Consider the following 21,580-nt stretch of genomic DNA (forward strand, 5'->3'; position numbering starts at 1 on the left):
TCAAAAGCAGTCTCAAAGTGTGTGAGAGCAGCCCTTCCTCTGCTGTGTGCACGTTGCAGTGGTGCAACAATAGCCAGCTGCGGACTGGTAGTATGTACATTCAGCCGCTGGGTGTCTGCGCTCTGGCTCTAGTGAGGGAGGTCTGTCCGTGGTTTCCGGAAGAGAGGGTGTGACACATGGGACACACACACATACACACACACACACACACACACACACACACACACACACACATCTCAGGTCAGCCACAGCTGATCCTCAGAAACACTTATCGCACAGAAGCGTGTACGGATCCTCTGTGTTAACGATCGGCTGTGAGTAGAGTGAATCAAACAGGCACCGCGCGTGCATCCAAACGGGACATCCCTCTCCCTTTGACTTAACACGCCTGACTACTCCTTTGGGTGAGTGAAACTTTTAAGATCGTCTCATTTCATTCCTGTTTAGTCACAGGGCCGGCAGGTCGCTGCTGTGTAAAATATGGGGAAGTAAATCCGCTTGTGCATTGCAGATGGATCACACTGCACGCGCGCGCGCGTGTGTGTGTGTGTGTGTGTGTGTGTTTCCCCGCCGTGTTTTATTGTTGTTCAGTCATTGAATTGTTCACTGTCGGGCACATAAGGCTATTGACTCCTCTGCAGTTGCACAGGATTTGAACCACTTTACACACGCGCGCGGGCACGCACTTTGCGCCGTGAAATTGAAAGCTGCACTGACTTGCACGCCATTTATGTGCCAATTGATCTGGGTCATGCACCTGTCGTAAAATGCTGTATCCTCACACCTCTTACATAGGACATTTAGCTGTTATAAACTGGGGTCCGGGGTGGGGGGGCCACCAGGGGCCTCTCAAGGCGACCAAAGGAGGTCCCTAACAATTAGAGGATTTCGTCAGACAGGGATCTCTGCTTTGATCACAGGTTTCCCCCTCTGACCCATCCTCATAGGAGTCCGTGTGTATATCTAAGGTTCCTGATATGAAGAACTGAAATGATGTATTGATTAGTCAACAGACAGACAATTAATCAGCAACAGCACTACTGGTTATTGAGGCCATTTGTCAAGCATAAATGCCAAACATATGCTGGATCCAGCTTCTCAAATGTGAGGATATGTATATTTTTCTTTCTGTTGTTTATATTATAAATTGGATATCTTTTAGGATGTGGACAGTACGTTTGACAAAATAAACAATTTAAAGATGATCTCTTGGGCTCTGGTTAAAAGACATAAGGATTATTCAGTATTTTTGTTGACAAAATGATTAAACAATTAACAAGACAAGTGGAGGTATCGTTCAATAATAACAATAGAGGTTTGTGGCAGCCCAAATGAACATGTTTAGGGACCCTGGTTGACCTGTCATTCTAAATGTAGTACTGCACATTTGTTATTTTTATTAGGCCTATTTTGTGACATTTTGTGACCTCATTTAACAGAAAGTTACTCAGGTTTTGTCGGTTTTAAGCAAAAAGAAACAACAAAACGTGGTTTCACTGCTTTAAAATGACTTGGTGTCTCATTTAAACAAGCGATGGCTTCATGTCCGCCTCAAATGGTGCTCATTTTACCCTGTTAATCCCTCATTCATGAGGCACGGGGCTGAATTGTTCCTTTTGAATTGACTTGAAGGGTGACTTCAGAATGAATCGACTCTCCTGCGCTGCACCTTGAAACAACAATTACATGAATGACATGCAACAAATTACAGATTACATTACATCCACTTTTGTTCCTAATGCCTGACGAATGAATTAGTAGAGTCTGCTCTGCATAGTGTCTGCTCAGCAAAGAGAAAACCAGTTTCACTTATGGTTGGTTTACTTTGACACTATGTTGATCTTCACAGGCCAATATTTAGAATGAGCTCTACTGAATTGGCTGGAGGCTGCATGTATTGCTGCAGACAGAGCAGTTCTTTCCTCTTGTGCATTCATATTACGTTTTGTATGCAACTATATGAGCATTAAATGCCAAACATGGGACTGTGACACGGTGTATGACGGGCTTGTATCAGGCCTAAGAGCAAGATTAAATGCTGTTCCAATCCAAAAAAACCCAGGATCATGTGGCTTGCTTGCATTTTGTCCTGTTGTACCTGTGCAATTGCTGAATCTTGCCGCAAAGTTGTGGTTTGTCCAGTCATGTGTATGTGGAGAACAGAAAATAGAAAACAAAATGTTCCCAGAAATGTGCCAATAGCTGTTCTTTTCACTATGGATATATTGGTCTGGATGGGTTTTCCCCACAGGAAGTGTATATGTATGTATGATTGAAAAGAACAAGTTTTACAGTGGTGTAATGTCTTGTGTCATTTTGACTTGTGCTTGCATGTTTTCTATGGTTTGCTTGGTGTAATTTAGCAAGTCCAGCGTCACTTCTGTTTCTTGTATTGCTGAATGTGCTGACGGCTGTAACACTTCTTCACGTGGGCTTTGGTAATCATACCAAAGCTGCGACCCAGCTAGCAAAAAAAAAAAGGACACGTCAACAGCTCCCAGCTCCTTTAGCCCCTCTGGGAAATCATTTTAGTCAGGCAGGGGGTGGGAACGAAATCAGCATTGTGTGTGTATCCCTGTGTTAACGTATGCCGGTTAATGTGTATTAGTATTACTACCTCAGTGTCATGAACAGTTTTACATAGAGGCCTGGACATCATTCACCCATATTATGTCAAGCACAGCTAAACTCTGAGAATCGGAGAATAAACAGAAAGCGTGTCTGCTCTTTGACTGGTCTGTGCTGGTCGTGAACACTGCTGTACCCTAATGCTTCTCTTATTGCAACAATTGTCAGCCATCATGATCACTAAATCATAAATCAATGTATAGCTACGTACAATCTGCAGGAAGTCCAAAAGACCTTTTATATTCTCTGTGTGTGTGTGTGTGTGTGAGAACCACTCAGAATGGATAAAAATTAAAATCAAAATCATTTCATGACCTTAGGGTTAGGCATTAATATGGTTTGGCATATAACCATTGTACCAAGGTATGAGTGTACTAAAAGACTATAATTAAAAACGCTAGCAGTGTGTTGATGTCAGCGTAGCACTTTGGTCCAGACTAAAATATCTTAACTATTAGATGAATTGATTTGAAATTTTGTTCAGACTTTTTTATTGTCATGCTTATCGGTCTTGCCAGCTCAGGTGTCATTGTTACAGGTATTCTGTACTCTGGACAACAGTGAATTAAAATTAGCAATGGCTTTTTTTCCTGGCGTTAACATCAGAAAACAACTGTCCAGTCAGTCTAGTCAGAGCAGAGTAATGCTGCGTATCGCCAATGATTTCCTGAATCGATTCGATTTCGATTCACATGGTCCCGATTCGATTACATTTTTAATTCAATATCAGTTAGGTTAGGGAACCAATACAATACCAATTTTGCCTAGATACAAAAGATATTATCGGAGAACTTATGCTGTAAATTGTACAAGCAAGAAACAACCCTCAAATATTTTTCATAATGCACCAGGTTAATGTTTACATTAAGAATTGACCCCCAAAAAGATTTGACCCACAAAAAGGGGGTCAATTAACCACATCCATGGCAAAAAGGCATATATTAAAGGTCAATTTGGGGATTTTATTCATTTAAAGCTACATTGTGTAAGAATTTCTCCCATCTAGCAGTGAAATTGTATATGACAACCAACTGAATATTACTTTCTAGCCCCCTCCCCCCCATTCCGAGCGTGTTCTAACTCCTACGGTGGCCGTATTATTCCAAGCAGTACGACTTTGTCTGTGAGTGTTCCTTCCAGTGTAATAATAGTTTGACGTTATTTTGGTACCATTTCATTGCTAACATCAGCTACCAGGTTCCCAAACATATGCAAGCTAATGTTAGTAAAGTATCAGTGCTATCGTTATTCTGTTTATTGTACAAGATTAAAAGTGTAAGGCAATGTTTACATCGTAGGAGAGAAGCAACGGAGGTTTGGGTTTTAATATATTTCTCTGAGCAGAATGAACAATCATGTCAGTGAAACCGAAATTAGCTCTTCGTATCTCAATCGTTTACACGCAGCTGTTCTAGCTGTAGCTAGTCTGTGTTACAACTCCATTACGTGAGTTGTTTGCCAGGGAAATCATGACAAATATGATTAAATTTATGTTACAAGGTAGACAATCCTTTTTCAGCATTGACACGAGGAAAAGTATTCTTAGACAACGTTCTAGTGTTATGCACAACCATGCAACCAAGCAACTATAAAACTTTGAATTTACACAAATAGGCAGAATTACCTGTCGAGAAGAAAGCAGGCAACTTCGGTGTCCATTTTAAAATCCTTGCTCTTTATGAGCTCTTTCCATCTTGGAAAAGCCACTCCAATATTAACCTTGGTCTTGTTGCTTTGCCTGTCGCGTTGTCGTTTTAATTCTCTTTTTAACTTCCTTGGCGCCTCCATTACATGTCCTAGATAGGCGCTCCATCTTCAACCGGCTTTCAAATCTGAAGGCAGTCACTGAGTAATCTTCTCCCCCTCCCTCCCTGGCATTCGTCACGGTGCCAGTGAGTGTAAATGTGCGAAACGCAAAGGTATGTCCCTCTTTGGCTAACGTATTTTAAAGATGGAGGTGCAACATGGTAGAATACATTCGAGCGACTCGCTCGTATGTATTCTGAATGATTCTGAATGGCCTATTCTACGCATACGAGAATACTTTGATTAGTTGGTGGAAGTAATTACACATGAATGAGCACATATTTGTGAAAGAACAAAGGGTTTTTTGCTAAGAATCAACTCAAAAAATTACACAATGGAGCTTTAAAGCAGCCATATTATGCTCATTTTCAGGTTCATAATTGTATTTTAAGGTTGTACCAGAATAGGTTTACATGGTTTAATTTTCAAAAAACACCATATTTTTGTTGTACTGCACCGCTCTCTCTCACTGCTGCAGATCCTCTTTCACCTGGTCTCTGTTTTAGCTACAGAGTGAGACCTCTTTTCTTCTTCTTCTTCTGTACTATCTTTGATTGCACTGCACATGCCCAGTAGCTCAGATGTAGATCATGTCAGCTAGCTAGCTCCATAGACAGTAAAAGAAAGGCTGTTTCTACAACTTCGGTCAGTTACAAGGCAGGATTAGCTGGGAGACTTCTAAATGAGGGCGCACATGAAAGTAGTTCTTTTGTAGATTATGGTGAACTTGTGTGTGTTGTAGCAGTGCTTTGCTATTGAGAACGAGGTAGCATGCTAGCGTTAGCATGCTAGCATTAGCATGCTAACGCTAAAGCTACGAGCTAATGGTTGCGGTTAGCCTGCTCGTTTCGGCTTGTGACGTCACAAGCCGTGCCGATTTTGAACAGCTCACCCAGAGACTGAAGGCAGGACACATTCAGAAACCGTATCTCACTCTAAACAGCATGGGTGGATTTTTTTCAAAGTTTGTATGTGTGTGGAAGCACCAGAGACACAACATAACACCCCAAATCCCAGAAAAAGTGATTTTTTTTTCATAATATGGGCACTTTAAGAGAAATTGATTAATTGGAGAATCAATTATTTTAACCCAGCCCTAGAGAAGAGTATGTGAATTAAAGCAACAGACACACAGAGCTACAGATTTATGAGAGGCCAGAGACTGCCTACTTTGTATCTGTGTGTAAACGCAGCATTAGTCTTTTTATTCTGCCTCTCTCAAGTCTCCTAACTTTATGCATGTATAATACTTTATTGCTGGAGTACCCCTTTAAATTGAGGCTTCTGATTGTGCCAGAGTCTCTCGCCAACTCTTCCTTGCTTCCCAGCTCTGAGGCAGCAAATGTTGTTACCCTGGACACAAATCAGGCCTTCACTTAAACAACACATGCTGTAGTGATTCTGTAGTATTCGGTGCATACTGTACAACTAAGAAATCATACACAAAATGAAAAACAACAAGACATTGAGTTTAACATTGATAAATTAAGACAAATATCCACATGAAGTTCAAAATTGTTCAAAAGGTTCAACTTTCATTTCTGTGTAGTGAGTGGCTGCCATAGGAGCTCACAAACATGCATACACCAAATAATTTCACTAATGACTCCACTGAGGCTGCTTCCAGGAAACAAGCCGCCCAATCAGGAGGAAGTATGCACAATATAAGCAGTGCTGTTTACCTCATACTGGTTGTCATTGCTGCTATGGACTTAGTCTGTGCAATAATGTTTACATTTTCAGTCTTTTTTTCTTGTCAATCAGACAATAAGATCTCTGTCTTCACTACCTCACCACCACTCAACTCATTTTTCAATAATTTTTCAATTTTGCATCATATTTAGAAGTATTACACTTTTACTATAATGTTATTGTTCTTATTCATTTTGTTTCCTATACCCATATTTTAGAATGACAATGAGGGGATTTTAAGGAAGGGGTGCAAAATTAGCCAGGATTACAGTAGTTGTGTATGTTCTGTAAAATATAAGCCCCCATTGCCCTGACTGGTCCCAAAAGTAGCCGAAGAGGAATTGACAAAACTCAATCACTTTGTGATCTGTGACCTTGTGATTTTGTTTGACAAGAGCCGATAAATGCATGGGAATACAGTATGCATCTGTCAGATCTTTGAATGATCCCTGGCTCCTCCTGTCACATGTCGAAGTGCCCTCAAAATTTAAACTAAAGATACTGCCACTATTGTGCATAATCAAACAGTTTTTGGACATATTTGTGGAAACTGCCTCTCAACTTCAAGCCTCTCAGTGGGCGTTTTCCATGGTAGCAGTTTAACAGATAATTTGGCTGATTTAAATCCAGCTCTGTGTTATCTTTGTGTGGGCAGTGTATGCGGATGAACGCTGTGTGGCTTTCTCCGTTGCCGCAGCGCACAGATTTAGGAGCAGCCAATGTCTGCTAATATCCGCCAAATGCTGTGAAACTCGTCACGGAGGTCTGCTGAGATCAAGTGGATCTTGCATATCTCGGCAGACCTTGGCTGCACTGAGCTCCGTGCACTGGGGCCACAGAAGGAAGCCGCACGCCATTCATGGAAACGCACTGCCCACACAAAGATGACACAGAGCTGGATTAAAATTGGCAAAGAATAAGAGTCATCGGCAACAGGCATTATAGCACATCGTATTGAATACGTTGTTGTGAACAGAATGCATCAATAATGAAAACAGAACGGCACAGAGAGGAGGAAGAACTATGACCAAAAAAGTCATAAAAAAACCTATCCAGGCACTCAAGGTTGATGAATAAAAGGCCTTTAATTAAAAAAGAAAAGAAAATGGGCACCCTGCTGTAATTGAATGGTACCTTTCACTCTTGCATATTTGCATCCCATTCCAAATATGATTCAAATGTCAGCTACATTAAAAGAAACGTCATTGTGAAACTTGAAGTGAGACAAGTCAGTTACAAATGTTTTGAGGTTTTTTTGTGTGTGAGAGTGAATACATAAATACATTTCCAGGTCCTCATTAATTAGTGCTTTGCCAGGCGCACAACCCCATCTGCATAATAGCCTTCATTATTCAGAGCACGACCAGTAAGGACTCTGGGGGTCCTCACATCTTTTAGTTAACCTCATCCAAGCACTTCTCTCCCATTCTCATTAGCCTGTGTGTGAGAGGCATCAGCATGAATGAGACACCCACTGGGAACCTACAATAGTTGAGTTCTTTTATCAGAACATCAGTTCTAAGAAGGTTGAAGTCAAACCAAAATCGTTTAGCAAAGAAAACAAAGAATCCATTAACATGTTGTTTAACCAACCTACTGCCAATCGGACAGATTTTGTATTTTGTATAAACAATTTGTTTAAGTAGCTCAGTTTGACAAAAGAGACCATGTTAACAGCATTATCAGGCAGTGAATATATGAGTAAAAGTGACACTGCTGCAGCTTTGTCGAATTCTCTTGCCTCGTCGCTAGAGCTGGGCGATATGGAGAAAATCAGATATGATATTCTTGACTAAATACCTCAATGTCGATATTGCGACGATATTGTAGGGTTGACAATTGGTGCTTTAACAAAATATCTTCACAATTAAATTTTAGATAAATTATCATCAATAATGTGGATATGACTGCGTGGGTAAAGGCAAATAATAGAACCGCTAGAACTGTCTAACTTTAGCCTTTTAAACCAGGAAAATACTACAAAACTTAATCCATATTACGATATCCAAAATCTAAGATAATATCTAGTCTCATATCACAATATAATATAATATTGATATGTTGCCCAGCCCTACTTGTTGCCTCAACGTTGAATATCTCATAGTTCCAAGTAAATCTTAAATTCTCTTAAAATGTTGTATCTGAATGTGTTATTTAAATGCCCTGATAGCTCAAGATGTCATTGTGGGCTGTGTGTCCCCAGAGCCCTGCTGTACTATCCATATGGCCGGTGGGCTAACTGAAATAATTGATGGCTGGTTGAGTTTGTGTCTTTCCTCTTGTCTGTGTGCTGTCCAAAACTCTTCCACAGATCCTGACACCACTATTCCTCTGTGGCCACTTGTCGCAGTGGACTCCTCTGGGTTTACAAAGTCGTGCCTCCTCTCCAGGTTACCTTCTGTTCTACATAATTTCCTTTCCACACACTCATAGAGGCTGTTATAGTTGGCCACCCAACCCATATGTGGCAGCTACAGTAGTAATGAGTCAATAACAGATGGTATTTTCTTTGTTGTCTATTTTTCTTTACATCTGATTTGAGGGTGGACTTACTTGTGTGGTACACCAGGGGTGTGTTGCACACAATAGGGGGTGTGCGGCACACTCTAGTTTATAGTTCCAAGTAGCTGAAGGTGTTAACTTTCAGCAAGGACTTCCTAAGATAACACAGTATATTTATTTGTAAGGTGCAGCTGACCCATATGTATTGCAATTGTTGTATGCATTTTAATACTGTAGTATTGTAATTGTTTGTTCATGGTTTCAAGTCATTCTAAGTTATGCTATCGGCATGGCTCTAGGGATGACAAGACGTTTATCTGACCACTACGCACGGCTGTGGCTATTTATAGCATCACATGTATCTATAAACCATCATCGGTGGTGATGTCGTCATCATTATTAATAAACGTCCGAAAGATTATTAATGATTTAGTTTACAGAACTGATATTGACAAGTGCTATACTTTAAAAGATGAAACAAAAACAACATAAACACAGGGCAGTATAGTAATGCCTCATACGTTGCCTGAAAAAGCCTGATAAAATGAATCACATAAATTATTAAAGCTGGGGTAGGCAGATTGTCTATAGAAAATCATGTCTACCCATGGTCACATATTTTCGCCACCACAACAAAATTTCATTATTTTTTGCTAACCATGCTGGGGGCAGGTAAACTGGGTAAACCCAGCCCGATCTGCCGGCGATTTGATTTCACCCTGCAGCTCAGGCTGGAAACCTGTACGTTTATCTATCCTGCTTCCGTTACAAATTTGCGGGAACCAATCACAAACTGGCTTTTTGTTTACGTTCAACAAGCCGGCCACCGAAGCGCAGCAACCCGTTGATGCCGCTATCGCTGCTACGTCACCCGGATCGTTGGTCTGATTGGTTGAAGGACTATCCAATTGCGTACAGAGTCATTTGAACTATGCCCGTTGATCACGCCTCTTGTGCAGAGAAAATACAGAGCAGACTCCCCTAATGTTCTAATGACTAATGTTCAATCTTAAAAGGTTGAGCTTGGTCTGGTGATAGCCAGACTAGGGGGCAGGCTCTGGAAATCGCAATGTTGGCTGGTCAAATTGTCAACTTATCCAGTACTTTGATTTGTGACCAAAAACCAACAGAACTAATGACATTCCCATGAGCGTCACATTGTGTGTAGTGTAGGGCTGCAATTAACAACTATATTAATTGTCGATTAATCGGTTGATTATTTTCTCGGATTTGTTGTTTGGTCTCAGAAAATGGTGAAAATTGTCCATCAGTGTTCTCCAAAGCCCAAGATGACGTTCTCAAATGTCTTGTTTTGTCAACACTCAAATATATTCAGTTTATTGTCATAAAGGAGTGAAGAAACTAGAAAATATTCACATTTAAGAAGCTTGAATCAGAGAAATTACTCAAACCAATTAATTATCAAAATAGTTGGTGATTAATTTAATAGACAACTATTTGATTAATCTTTGCAGCTCTAGTTTAGTGGTAATTAGCTAATGTTGGCATGCTTACACGCTTAACTAAGGAACTGAACATCGTAAACATACCTGCTAAAGATCAGCATGTTAGCATAGTCATTGTGAGCATGTTAGCACTAAGCTCAAAGCACCACTATGCCTAAATACAGCTTCACATAGGCCGAATTGCTGTAGCCCAGCTACCACCACCCAGCCCAGGCCCCCATCCATTCTTTGGCATCGGCAATCGATGGAACTCAATATATGTTGTGCCCTGACCAGATGTGTCCACATCTCATTGCTCCGTTGATCTGACTCCACTTCGCTCTCCTCGTGTGATGTTTGCATAGCTACTAAAACATTCTTAGACTCCTGTGTAGCTACTTAGACATTCCCATACTTCTTGTCTGAAAAACAATCGCATACAGAACATTGCGTGCATCTTAGCCCGATGTATCATATTTTCTACGTACTTTCTTTTATCTATCACTCCCGCACTCCCCTTTGTACCATCTGCCTGTTTCACATACTTGAAGTGGTCAGAAGGGCAACACAATCTTTCGCATACAATTTTTGTTTAAACTTTCTGGACCTAAAAGCCTGCCGAAGCCTACAGCTTTAAACCCTACTCATTACATGGTGTGGTGGTTATTCTAATAATTCTAAAACTAGATCTGAAGTAAGGCTTCACTCAACAAATTCTTTTAAGTATGTATTTTACTTTGCGCAAAGAAGGTTTAGTTCAGTCTGAGAGAATGCAGCATCCTTATCTAGTTTCTACAAGGCTGAAAAGAGGGGAGGGAGTATTGCAAACACATTTGTGCTGAAGACAGAAACTGTAAAATGGTTAAAGCAATAGAACTAAACTGTAATTTACCATTAATTAAACAACAATATATAAGAGTACATAAGTATTAATTCTATGTTTTTCTTTTTTTAAGATCAATTTTTTATTACTTTTTTATATTTTTAAACCTACAGAACAGACAAACACAATTGAACAAGAACAACAACCCTCTCCCACCCTCTGCGGAAAACAAACAAATAACAAAACAGAAAACAAGAAAACAAACAAATAACAAAACAGGAATCAGGAATCACACCTTGCCTAGTCACTCTCCTCTAATTCTTGTGATGCTGAGGTCATTAGGACTGTAGGGGTCAGTAGGAATTTGACATCCTATCACATCAGATATTATTGATGTTGTTTTATTCCAAAACTCATGCACCTGTTCACACTCCCAGACCATGTGCAGGAAAGTTCCAGTTTGTTCAGGTGGACAGAACCTACAATAGGGAGTGGGAATGACTTTAGAGACGTATCTCTTCTGAGGAGTCCAATATGTCCTATGGCATATGTTGAAGTGGATCTGCTGGTGATTTGGGTTCTTGGAACAGTGGGAAATGTTGTCCCAAACTGTCTCCCAATTAATTACGTTCCCCTCCGGGCTCAGCTCTCGCTCCCATTTCTTTACTATTGGGAGTTCTCCTACAGATACTTGCATCAGTTTAGCATAAATCCTGGACACTAATCCTCTCACCGGAGAATCAACAAACCATTTAATGATTGGGTGCCCCTCAAGACTGTTCCCCCATGGTACTCCATAACAATTTAGGGCTGATCTTAAGCGGCAATAAAGGAAGAAGGATGTCCTAGGGACCTCAAAGCTAGCTCTCAGGTCCTCAAAACTTAACATACCTTCATCATTGAATAGCTGGTCTAGAGTATAAATACCTCTGTCACTCCACTGGTTATAAACAAAAGGTTTGTTACCAGACATTAAGTGTATGTTGTGCCAAATTGGGGTGTTCAAATGCTACTTATTGGTGTAGCGTAGTTGCTCCTCGACCTGTTTAAAGTTGGTCAATGTGTGGTGATAATAGGGCCATAGGCTAGCATACACTTTTTTGGACACACACCTGCAAAGGTGAGGTCTTGCAGTCTTAGAGAGTCTTAGGTGACTCGAGTCTGTCCGGTGTGTCCCGTGCCGTCAGCCGTCTGAGGAGCCGTCGGCCTTCATTTGGGCCGACCCGACATGTTCAGTCCGGAGAGGGCAGTCGGGACTCACCCGGAAATGGCAAGCGGATGAGCCTCTCAAAATCTGACGAAAATCTTTTAAACTAACCTTTGTCAATCTGAAATGAAGACAGATTCAGCAACTGCATGGCCTATTTCTCGCTTAAAATGTTTTCAGAAACACGTTTCGGTGAACTATTTTAGTACAATATGAGATCGTATTCTGAACAAGCCGCCATGACAGTCTGGCTGTGAATTTCTGGAGAAAAAAGAACCACGTGACGCGTTCGTCCAATCAGCTGCCGGTTTTCATTTTCTGGGAAATAATCAGACTGTTAATGAAAACAATACAGAGCAGCGCCGCCTGCTGCTATGGAGACGTATTACGTTTCGTGCACGCGCAGTGTGTTCTGAGGCATTTTTTGGACCTCGGGGATCCGACTGATCAGTCCGACTGCCTTTTCTGCCGACGGTCTTTTTGGTGTGTCAGCACCTTTAGACTTAGGTTTTGCTCTATTTCTCTCCATGGAACTGTAGATGAGGGGTCCATCCACACTCTGAGGGCCCTTAGCTGAAAGGCTCTGTGGTACACTTTAAGGTTGGGGAGGGCCAGGCCTCCCGTGTTTGTGGTACATTGCAGGGTAGAGTATTTTAGCCTAGGTTGTTTATTATTCCAAATATACTGCCGAATTACGGTATCAAGTTTCTTCCAGAAATGTATTGGTGGGAGTAAGGGGATCATTGTACTTAAGAAATTCACACAAGGAACTATGTTCATTTTAACAACAGCAATCCTGGACCGTAGTGATGCCGGCAGCGCAGACCAATTGGCCAGATCTCTTTTGAACACTACTTAATATAGTTTCATAGTTGTCCTGGACAACTCGCTGTAGGGATGCGTGAATGGTGACGCCCAAATATGTAATTTTGCTTTGGGTTGGTATTGTATCACTAATAGCTGATGTCGCCTGTCCGTTGTTCAACAGAAGAAGATTAGATTTGTTTTAATTCTATTTCCAACCAAGATCTGTGCTGACAGTACTTTCCTCTTCTGTGTCTTTACGCTTGCCTATTTCTGCTCAGGTCTCCTTTCTGCTCAGGCCCCTAGAAATATCCCTCTGTGTGGATGAAGGTATTGCATGAAAGAGCAGAGCTGGTAATCTTCTTGATGAAATCCTGGAGGAGTGAGAAGCAGAATCTGACCCTAGGCCAGGACACTAGTGGTCTTCTTTTGAGAATGCAACTTATTTTAGTGAGCAAACCGTTCCTCACCTCCAATCCACTTCTGGAGACTCGACCAACCTTGTCTCCCCTCTCCTGGCTCATGCATCTAAATTTCTCTTTGTAGCTTGCACCAGAGTGGAGAATAAGAGACTCTTCAATGCTGCCGCTAACATTATTGATGAAGAGAGAAAGAGGCTCACTGCTCAGAGGCCTGAAATTGTTGTATTTCTCAAAAAGAATCTGGCCCTCTAAAACGCAACTGGCACATGAGATGAGGGCTAAGTAAAAAGCTGCTCACATCAGCACAGCCAGTGAAAGTAAAATCCCAGCTTGTAAAATGGAGAAATTGAGTGTCTTGTGCGAAAAAAAACAAGTCATTTTTACTGTGTAAGGTTACTGAATTGTAGTAGCTTTATGTTCCGTTGCTCTTTGGTAGCCTGGGGAGGACAAAATAATAGTTCAGTAATAACAGGAGAATGTTCCGACGTCATGCTGACTTCTTTTTGTGATTATTACATGATTTTACGATGTCATGAAAACTAGCTAGTAAAATCCCAAAACAACTTTCCTGTGGTCGGGGAAAAAACCCAGCAAAAATAAGTGAATCTTTTAAAAAATCATCTCAACCTGCTGATTTTATTTCTCGATTATAATCGATTTAGTCTATAAAATGTCAGACATTGGTGAAGAATATCCATCCAAGAAGATACCTTCAAATGTCTTGTTCTGTCAGACCAACAGTCTAAAACCCAAAGATATTTAGTTTATAATTATATGAAACAGAGAAAAGCAGAACATCTTCATCTTTGAGGGGCTGAAAACAGCATTTTTGGGGCATTTTTGCTTGAAAAAAGAGATAGAAATCAATAAGTAATGAAGTTGCCGATGCAGTACCACGTGCAAATTATTAGTATTAAAATTGTAGATTTTTTTTTCTGCCGATCGACTGATCCATTAATCGGCTAATCGTGGCAGCTCTAGAAGATGATGTAATGATCAGACCTTTGTCTTTGACTTGTAAACTTCACATTGTGCCACAACTGTGTCACAACAACTCATAAGAAATGTAGATGAGGATGTTTAATCAAATGATCCGTAAATAATGTAAATAATGCTCGGGCTGCTGGGCTAAACATTTACTCCATCTGTGATCCCAGCAGCTTGCTAATGGCAATGCCTCCATAGTATTCTGTCTGTGACCTTTCCCCAAACTAAGAACAAAGCCTAGAGTCTGATTTTGTTTATTTTCTTTAAGAATTAAACCACCCAAAGCACATTTAGAAACCTGTTCCATAGAGATAACAAGCTAAAAAAAAAATTAACATTTTGTTTTGATGTTTAAATGCTGTGAGAGACAGATAAGCCAGGGAAAAGTGCTGTTCATCCTCTTTTGCAGTGATGATTCTCTGAAATACAGTTCAGAAAGGAGTACACACTTCAGCCGGTACAGAAAGTAGTGATGTTTACATGTGACTAACCTCAGAATCAAACTAAGTCAAAGAGGAAATAATTCTGATTACTACAGTCTTTTATAACTTAAAATATATGGCCATAACACAGCAAGTGAAATTATGTGCCTAATCGTCTTTGAAGCATTATTCACAGTGTGAGGCTGGAAACATCGTGTTGCTGTTTTAGACACTTGTACTATAATCTGCACCTGCATGGCTTCACACACAGTCAGGTAACACACACACACACACACACACACACACACACACGTGCACGCACACATGTGTATGTGTATGATGGCACACGGAGGGAAAAACCCCTGTGTACAGTATGTGCTGTGTGATGATGACATTAGTTTGTCACTGTAGATCATCCCGACAGTGTGTGTGGGTATGCAAGATGGCCTGCTCTGCACCACCAGTGGAACATGTGTCTTGATTGACGGTGTATTTGTTTCAGTTTAGTATTAGCTTTGAGACAGTTTTGGATTACTTTGATAACAGTTATCTAAATGTTTTGATCTAGGGATGGCAATGTCAGTCAGTCGTCACTTTGGTCCAGACTGAAATATATTTAATGGATTCCCATGAAATGTTGTACAGACATTCATTGTACCCAAATGATGTACCCCAAGGACTTTGGTGATCCCTCTACTTTTCCTCTAGCACCACCAGCAGGAGGAAATTGTGGTTTTCAGTGAAATATCTCAACAAGTATTGAATGGTTCACCATGAAATGTGGCACAGACATGTACAGTATCTTCCCCATAAGATGAATTAGTGATCCTCTGACTTTTCCTCTAGCAACGCCATGAGTTTGACATTTTTGGCTTTTAGTGAAAGACCTCTAACTATAAATCGAGGACAGGTGTGTGTGTGTGTGTGTGTGTGTGTGTGTGTGTGTGTGTGTGTGTGTGTGTGTGTGTGTGTGTGTGTCCTGCATGCGCAGTACAGCAGCGGGTGCTACATCCCTTTGTGGACGGGCAATGCTACCAACGGAAAGCCTACGAGCCTCTATACAGCTGCGAGGGCGGGTTCAAAAAAGGCGACTAGCGACAAATCTAGCGACTTTTTGTAGTATAGAGATGCCAGTATTTTCTGGAGAGAGCAATGTCTTTCTCTTTTTGCGACCGCAGCAGTGTCTTCTCTCTGTCACTTCTGACTGCGTAACAGCAGCGAGCCTACAGCCGCATCATGTAGCGGGCCAGCGCCTTGCATAGCAGCTTCGCCACCATTGGTGTATGTGAATATGTGAATGAGAGGCAAATTTACCATCGGATGAGTTGTTGTCCATAAGAATGCTTCGAATGGACACGCAACCCGACAATGCTGGAAGCTGCAATACTGGGAACCAAGCGTTTTATAACTGCATTTTGTGTCACATGTTGTTTGTGACAATTTACACAATGAAGTGATGAAAAACAACAACACTGGGAACCAAGCAATCGGCTCGTTCCAAACAGGCACACGCTCCAAACGGGTACTGCACTAGTTACTTTAAAACCTTAAAGGAATACGCCAACTTATACATGGATTTCTCGGCAACGTCATCACTGCTTGCGCACGCAACCGGGGGCGGCAGAAAGATGTGTTTCGTGTAGCTAGTAGTAGTAGCAGCATAGCGTAAGTCAAAATGCCAAGGAGTTGTTGCGTGGTTAATTGTACAAACAGAGCCAGTGATGGGTGCCTGATGTTTAACATACCTAGGGGGAAGCATGCTTTTGCCAAAAACCAGCAGAGGTTATGGCTTCAAGCCATATGAAGAGCAGATTGGGGTCATATGCAAGAGTCAGGCTCCCATTGTATCAATCAGAAAAGTTGCAGCTTGTTCAGCTAAGTGATATCTACCTGTCAGGGCTGTAGTACTCGAGTCCGGACCATAGACAGTTAAAGGTCCGGACTCGAGACAAGTTTAGACTGCTAGCTAAAGCTACGCCGATGTTTTGCTAACGTTAGCGCAACAGCATTAGCCTAGCCTGCTAGGTAAATATTACGACTGCCTTCGGATTTTCTTATATCTGCGTCCACGTTGTCAACATAAGACCTGTGGCGTTAGTGCTCCTTTTGTACCATCATTTTATTAAATGAAATATTAAGCTTCGCTCCTACGAGATGGGTGGGTTTTTATTACATTACACACAAAGCTAACTGGCTATAGTTAGCCTGTACGTATGCCAGCGGACATTAGCTAACGTTGCCGAGACAGCGGCAGTAGAGTTTCGGCGAGCTAACCACGACCGTGTTGTCGCCCTCTCACCCACAATCAACCTCTGCTGCTAAAAACAGTCAACCTGCAGTGATGTTTTGAAATGGAGACACACATAACGTACCTTTTCCCAGAAATCCTGGCCATTATTTTAAGGCATAAACCAATAGGGGTACACTCAGGAGTAACCCTGCTGCTAACATTGGCTATTACATTAGCCTAAAATGATAATTATATATATATATATATATTAGGGCTGTCAAACGATAATTTTTTTTTTTAATCGCGATTAATCGTTGAATTTCTATAGTTAATCGTGATTAATCGCATATTTTATCACATGATTAAAATTCTATTATTTTGCATTTCAGAACTGTTTTTAAGTACATATTAACAATGGAAAGCAATTCTTACCAGTGTATCTTGATTGGGAATCAAATGAATGCAAAGAAAGTTACTTTACTTTAAGATTTGTATTTGTTGTTATTATTTATTTACTGTAAACAAAAGAAAAATGTGTGAATCTGTCATTATTGCACAATTCCTCCAAGTACCTAACTAAAAAACTAAAAATCCCTATCCTTACCAGAGTCAATATAGTGTTTAGTAACTCCTAAATAATTTTGATTACTCACTGACGTCCAGTGATCACCGGTTAATGAGACAGCGTTTGCAGCACCTTGCAGCAGTTCCAGTTGGGCTCCTTTCTCCGTGTCATACAGGCTGCGTGTGCGTGAAACTACTGTCCCCCTCGATGGCAATGAGACAGGTCAGAACATGCCAACCGTAGTACGTCTTTAAGACCCGAGTCCTCTGCGATGCTGACAGGTCTGCAGTTAGTTGCCACCCGTTTCGCAAGAGCTGTAGTAATGGTAGTTTTGGATTTGGTTTCATTACGCTGTTTTTTGTGCATAAAACAGCGTAACATTAGGTCCACATATAGAAGATGAACAGGACTGTGTGTACGACCAATTTAGTGAGACACAAATAAGACAGAAGTGCTAATAACTGTGTGTTACTAAAGCTTTAACAACTGTTGATGCACGGGGCAGCCATGTCGGATTTTGAATTCAAGGTACTCGGTGGTTGTCCAAGTTCCGAGCTCGGATATCTGAGCTCAGGATGCATGTTTCCGACTTTGACCTCGGAAAATCTGACTACTGAGTACAAATGGAACGCACTATAAGTAAAGTCTCACTGTCTCACTTAAATCTTGGTCAGCTAATGGACACACTAATCATATGTGGATCTTATCTCCTTTTTAAGCAGATTAAAAAATATACCATGTGTGCTTATGACGTATGTATATTTATTGAGTCTGTGTCTGGTAGTAAGCTGCAGCAGGTTTCTAGAAGTGATAGAAATCACTGGGATATTCTGACTCTGAGGGATTTAGAGGGCGCTGAGTATCACTCCCAATGGAAAAGATAAATAGCTTCTCATTTTCAGCAGCAAGAGATTAATCCTCTGCAGGTTCACATCATCACAGATTTCCAGCATCATAATATTGTATGCTTTGAATGGGAATTTAAAGATGGGCTGCACTGTGTTTTTTAAAATCTGTATTACAGTAACTCTTTCAGCCTCTCTTGCCAACCCTATCCGGGACACAGCCCAGTGCTACTAACTCTTTCTAAAATGGAGGATTAACTAGTAGCTAGGGCTGTGCAATAAATCAAATTTTGATCGTGATTTTGATTTTGGCTCCTAACGACCACAAAGACAATGTTATCGAGAAAAACAATTATTTTGCACATTACGTTTTCTTTTTGCAAGTATTCTCTTATTTTGTCTTGTGTTCTGAATAAAAAAAAAATAGTTAAAACGGGAAAAGTATTAAGGGAAAATTCACAGTCCAAGGTGTTTTCACTTTAGATATGTTTAACTGTTTCACTGTTTTTTAAGTGTAACATCTTTCTAAAAGTCAATGAGTAATGATGTTAAATAATCGTGATTTCAATATTTACCAGAATATTTGTGATTCAGATTTGTTCTTGCCCCACCTAAAAAAAGTGAGAGTCCTCTACACCACAAATCTGCAGATCAGTTTTCATGTCTGTTGTCTGGAGGGAGGGCCAATCAGGGTTGGGTCGGTCCTTGTTAGAGGAACCCTTGTCATGCGACATTTCTAGAATTCCAGAAAGGTCAGCCATGCTGGAAGCTGCAGACTCATTGTCTATGTGTGAGTACAGGAGAAATAATTGGCTCATCCAACTTGCAGTTTGCACTCCTATATCCTGTGTAATCCTGGGTTTTAATATAGCCCGAGGCAGCCCACCTCAGAGAGGGTGGCCCTGGATTGGTTGGGATTGTCCCAGAGTGTATTTCTGTCCAGTCAGATTGATCGCCTCTCATGGATCCTGTGTCCAGTGTCTAGCCTGGGGAGCCTGTTTTCTCAATCACATCACATTGATTGGCTATACAAGAATGGGTTTAACAGGTTTACGGATACAGCAAATTGTGTCTCGTACAGTGGCGTGTTAATCCTCTGGATTGAATTAAAGAGTTCCAGGGATTAGTCTGTGACAGGTGAACACACAGTAAAGGGTTTTCTACTGAAAAGGACTGCAGCTATGCTGTTTGTTTCTCTGTGTATAAAGCTAGATTTTGCTGACAGACATGAACTTCCTGTGCTGTCAGTTGTAATTGTTTATCATCAGTAATATGAAGAGTGGAGTCTTTGTGTGAGTCAGGACCTGGGCTGTATTGCTTATTTAGCACTTAAACCATAGCAGTGGTTGTTGATTTCACATATGCCCATTGTGTTCTTATGTACATATTGACTTTTTATGCCTCTGTGCTGGCGACAGCCGTGACCAAAAGCATTATGTTTTCAGGTTGTCCATCCGTCCATCCCATTTTTGTGAACGCGATATCTCAGGACCCCCTGGAGGGAATCTCTTCAAATTTCGCACAAACATGCACTTGGACTCAAAGATTAAAACCGATTTTGATTTTGGTGGTCAAAGATCACTGTGACCTCACAAAACATGTTTGGGGTCGTAACTTAAGAATTCCTACGCTATTTATGACAACATTTCACACAAATGTCTAATAGTATAAAATGATAAAGTGATGACATTTTATATCCCAAAGGTCAACTTCACTGTGACATCATAACGTTCTGCAAAAACACATTTCTAGGCCATTATTCAATGCCAAAACTCAGGGGAGACATTTACTTGGGTACTGACTGAATTGGTGACACTAATCTTGAAACTGTGGTGATTGTGTAGATCTTCTGTGCTGCTGGGTTGAAAATGTGTGTGAAGCATCCACGTTTTGCCAAATACACTTAATACCCTTCATTAAACTGCTTCAGTAGCTACAGTATATAGTCCTGTGGTGGAATTAGATGTCATTAAGAGAACTATACATGTAATTATTAAGGCCCACTTGCACAAAATCATCACAGGACTATGTCCTCACTTAAATACTACGGAGTGGTTAGCTATATTGGTATGCCTTGTAGTGTGTTTTTGGTTGCAGCTTATATGCAATATGTCATCAACAAAAGCAACAAAATACATTGTCGGTCCATGCCCTTTAGGACGACACATATCGTGTTTTCTGGTCTGATGCCCCTTATCAACAGGATGACGTCAGCGTTTCAAGAATAATACCCTTTGCTGATCTGGTACTGCTTTTGTTAAGAACTTTACACACATCAAAGTCTGTTTACAGCTGTTGGGTAAGTTTCAGCACAAAAACTACTTGGTAAAGATTGTGGTTTACGATAAATGAACTAAATGATTAAGGTTGGAGAACCATTATGGTTTGGGTTAAGATTACAACTTTTTAAGCTTAGAGGACCCTCTGCTCTTGATTTTCTGGAGGACAATTGATTCACACATACTAATCACAGCCTACTTTTCATTAAAACATTTACATGAATTGGACTACATTTATTCCAGTTAGAATGTTTTACTTATTCTGAAAAAGCAACTGAAATGAGCCTCACCGCGGTGTACTTTCTTTTCATTTTGTTCAAAGACTAAGTTAATTTTCAGTGTCAAAGAGGACTTTCGGGATGATAGGTATTTATTAGAGGGGATCCCGATTTTGCTCTGGGGGCTGTAGTCTGCTCTCTGTGTGTGTGTGTGTGTGTGTGTGTGTGTGTGTGTGTGTGTGTGTGTGTGTGTGTGTGTCCAAGCTGTTCCCTAGGCTCTCTCTATCATCCAGCAGGAACAACCAGTTCCACCCATTGGTCTCCTGCATTTATTCCCCCCCCCCCCTGCAGTTAATGTGACCTGTGCTTTGTTTGAGTTAGATGAAATGTGACAGGGGAGGGCGACAGGAGTCGGGGCCTGATCTACCTGTGGGTCCAGGGAGAGGAAAAACCTCTTTAGTGTGAGAGAGCTCTGATTTGATATCAAAAAGACATGTATTGGTTTGGGCTGACTGTGGCCTGTAATTAAAACAGAATAAAGGCTGGTGAGAATGGTGTCTGTAGTCTGTAAAACCCTGCAGTAAAATTGTGTTGTCTTTATTGGAGATGAACAAAATGCTCTCTGCCAAAAATCATTTTATTAGTTAGGATTTTTATTATCGCTTGACTTCCACCCGGCCAAGACTGCGAGTACTGGATGGAGAT

At 40.9% G+C, this 21,580-nt stretch overlaps 1 protein-coding gene across 2 annotated transcripts in view; it reads left to right on the forward strand.

Annotated features, from left to right (window-relative positions):
- The window catches only part of camkk1a (calcium/calmodulin-dependent protein kinase kinase 1, alpha a), a 78,687-nt gene continuing 57,107 nt past the window's right edge, over positions 1-21,580 (forward strand). For both annotated transcript variants that reach the window (XM_031310698.2, XM_031310699.2), the window contains exon 1: positions 1-404. The gene's annotated coding sequence lies outside the window, so the exon portion shown is untranslated. The remainder of the gene's footprint in view (positions 405-21,580) is intronic.

Source organism: Sander lucioperca, chromosome 13 (genome assembly GCF_008315115.2).
Source record: "Sander lucioperca isolate FBNREF2018 chromosome 13, SLUC_FBN_1.2, whole genome shotgun sequence".
NCBI classification, from domain to species: Eukaryota; Metazoa; Chordata; class Actinopteri; order Perciformes; family Percidae; genus Sander; species Sander lucioperca.